General features: G+C 42.8%; 1 non-coding gene across 1 annotated transcript; it reads left to right on the top strand.

The window, feature by feature from the left end:
- Positions 1-1,085: 1,085 nt before the first annotated feature.
- LOC115068365 lies at positions 1,086-1,303 on the top strand. Its single transcript, XR_003847724.1, has one exon. It is a non-coding gene; the product is annotated as a small nucleolar RNA U3 (small nucleolar RNA).
- Positions 1,304-3,728: the final 2,425 nt, after the last annotated feature.

Genomic DNA, 3,728 nt, shown 5'->3' on the forward strand with positions numbered 1-3,728 from the left:
GTAAACTATTTTCTTTTGGAATGGTGTGTTAGTTACTTGTCTTGTTGCTGTGATAAAGCACCTGACAAAAGCAAGTTAAGGAAGGAAGGGTTCGTTTTGGCTCACAGTTTCAGGGTCCAGTCCATCATGAAGGGGATGTCCTGGCAGCAGGGGCTTGAGGCAAATGGTCACATTGCAGCTGCAGTCCAGAAGCAGAAAGTGATGAATGCGCAAACTCAGCTAGCTTTCTTTTCATACAATGCCCCAGCCCCTGGAATGGTGCTGCTCATACTCGGGTAAGGAAGGAAGGGTTCGTTTTGGCTCACAGTTTCAGGGTCCAGTCCATCATGAAGGGGATGTCCTGGCAGCAGGGGCTTGAGGCAAATGGTCACATTGCAGCTGCAGTCCAGAAGCAGAAAGTGATGAATGCGCAAACTCAGCTAGCTTTCTTTTCATACAATGCCCCAGCCCCTGGAATGGTGCTGCTCATACTCGGGGGTGGGGGGGTCCCCTCATCTCAGTTAACCTAATCAACATAATCCTTCACCAGCCCAGAGCCTTGTCTCCTAGGAGATGCTAGATGCTGTCAAGTTAACTATCAATATTAACCATCACATAGCTGATACATCAGCTAGAAGATTGTCTACCACCTTTTTTAGGAATATTAGTTGTGGTGAGGCCCAGCAGCTTGGAGCCCCACACTTTCTGGCTCCTGCAGAGGCACAGCAAGTTTCCCATGATGTTCTCTGCTGGGGATACAGGCTAGACCCAGTCCATGTGTTCAATGAGGGCAAATGCCCAGACCCCCTGGACTAGTGATGAGCAAGATGTCTGCCAACTAAATGAACATGCCATAGGCTTAGGGGCACCAACGACATGTGACAGTAGGTCCCTCAAACCACTGACCTTCATTTTTTTAACTGAACGAAATCTAGATGAGAAATGTTTTTTTTAAAAAAACAACAATACATGGCAATTAAGACTAAATGTAAAAGCCAGGCATAGTGGAGCATGCCTGTAATGCCAGCACTTGGGAGGCTGATGGCCATGAGTTTGAAGCCAGCTGGGCTGCACAGGAAGATGCTGTCTCAAAAATCCAAAAGAAGAAGACTATGCTTTCAGGGACCATTTCTATAGTTCATTACTAGAGAAGTTTCTCTGACTGTGTAGAGTACCAGAAACCACAAGGAGGAGGCGTAGCATTCTCTCCTGAGCAGGAAGCCAGCTAGCTCTTAGTGTTGCTTCACTGCAACTGCCTTTTGCCATTAATGATCGTTCTTCTCTCTTTTGGGAGATTAGAGGGAGAGGATGCAGTCTGAATGGTTTCTTTTATTAAATAAATAAATAAAAATAAAAATAATTTAAATCTTTTAAAAATACAAAAGAAAAAGAAGACTAAATAAAATCACACCTTAGAATCTATAAGCAAAACTTATCACTCATGACAGACAGTAAGGAATCTATATGTTGGCTTAGGGCTGTAGATCACTTGCCGAGCAGGTGTAGGGGCTGGGTCTGATCCCAGTAGTACAAATAAATGAAGAAATGAATGAATGGACAAATTGATGGAGGGACAAATGGATGAATGAATGAATGAATTAAATATTATGCTAAGCATACATCTCCTTTCTTCCTCCGATGCAGCATCTACCTATAACCACTCTTTAAAAAAGACCTTAAGATGTGTTACAGTTTTCTCAATTTTAAGGTCATGGGTCTCCCTTTAATTTTCTTGCATGCTTCCCCTACCTCCATGAGAAACAACTCACCCCTGAGTGCTCCACCTCCAGAATGTGTTCTCAGGCAGTAACCTCTGTGGTGGCCAGCAGACTCTGCCAAACATCACTCACACCAGGGCTGAGAATAAGACTGTTCCTTGTTCTTTAGGCCAAAAAGAGGCTGCTTGGGTGGAGTTTACTCTCTTGCATTTCCCTCTTTGAAGTATCCTCTATTTTCCCGAATTCTCTGTTAACACTTAATTGCCAGTTTGCAAATGGTACAAAGATTGGTAAGCTGGATTCTGAACTTTAAAATCTGTTGCACGTACCCAGAGGCCATAGGGAAAAGTGGGGGTGTCTTATACTTTGAGCACTAACAAGCAATTATTTTCTATGATCTTCTTATTAGGTAACTTCCATACCCAGATTCAAAGCACTGATAGTTCAGGAGGCCTAAGGTGGTTGAATGCACTTTTCAGATCTCCTAAGTGTTTATGAGGAGTTAGAGCCTTGATCCCTGAGTTAATGGATGAGCAATACTCTCCCCTTAGGACATCACATCAGGAGGCATGAGAGGGCTAGAGATAGGTCAAACTGACTAGGTTACAAGCTCTTCTGCACCTTAATTCTGATTGTACTTGTTCTTTTCCTCCAGAAGGCTGGATCTCTTCTAACCACAACTAGAATTTCAAGAGCTTAAATTGTTGAGCTCTAAGTCTCTAGAAAACAGGTACTATGCTGTTAATCTATCTTTCATCACTGTAATGAAATACCTGAGGCAGGCTACCTTATAAAGAAAAGAGACTCTTTAGCTCACAATTTTGAAGGCTGGAAGTTCAAACAACATGGCACAGGTTCTGGTGAGGGTTCCCGTTGACTATCTTACATCATGGCATAAATCCATTTATATCTGTGTTGGTATGGTCTCTCTGTCTCTTTTTATAAGATCACCAAGAGTCACTTTAAGGGGCTCCATTCTAGTATAATTATTTTTCAAAGGCCTCACCTCAAAAGATCATAGTTATATTAGTCCCACCCTCCTCTCAAGATAAGGTCTCAAAGTATTCTAGACAGGCCTTGAACTCCATATATATGCAAGAATGACTTTGAACTTTGTGTGTGTGTGTGTGTGTGTGTGTGTGTGTGTGTATGCCACAGGTTGATGTCAGGTATCTTTCTCAATCACTCTCCACCTTATTTTTTGATTCAGGGTCTCTCATTGAACCAGAAGTTCAGCGACTTGGCTAGACTGGGTGGCGAGCAAGCTCCAGGGATTTACATTCTGTGCCTTCCCAGCCCTGAGATCACAGATGAATGCCACTGTGTTTGGCTTTTTTTACAGAGGTGCCTGGACTCCAATTCAGGTTCTCATGCTTGTGGGACAATTTACTCACTGAACCATCTCTCTAGCCCCTGACCTGACTTTGATCCTCCTGCCTCCATATCCCAAGTGCTGGGGTTACGGGCGTGTACTACCAACTCACAATTTATGTGGTGCTGTAGATTGACCTCAGGGCTTCATGTATGCAAAGCAAGTATTCAACCAGCGAGCTACATCTCCAGCCCTAAGAGTCTACCTTCTTAATAGCATTAACAGGTGACCCTTGTATGAATTTGAGACTGAAAATCATATTTAAAGCACTCTCCAAATACAATGATTGATAGACCCGAGTAAGTCTCTGTTATATACTAAGTATTGATCTTTTATTGACCTTTCAAAGTATGACAGACAGATTCAACAGTGGCCTCCATGATTCTGCCTCCTGGTGCTCATGCCTTTGGGTGATCTCCTCCCCGTCAGTGTGGGTGGGACCTGTGACTTGCTTCCAACCAACAGAATGTGGTATAGATGATAGAATATCACTCTCACAATTATAGCTTATTATGTAAGGCTTTAACTTGACAGATAAAAGCAAAAAATATTCAGAGAATGATAGAGCAAACAAAAGTTGTTCAAGTATCAAAAACAATCAAGAACAAAAACGTGGGGCTGGAGAGATGGCTCAGCAGTTAAAGCATTGGCTGTTCTTG

This window comes from Nannospalax galili, unplaced genomic scaffold (assembly GCF_000622305.1).
Source record: "Nannospalax galili isolate Female #2095 unplaced genomic scaffold, S.galili_v1.0 scaffold7, whole genome shotgun sequence".
Lineage (NCBI taxonomy): Eukaryota > Metazoa > Chordata > Mammalia > Rodentia > Spalacidae > Nannospalax > Nannospalax galili.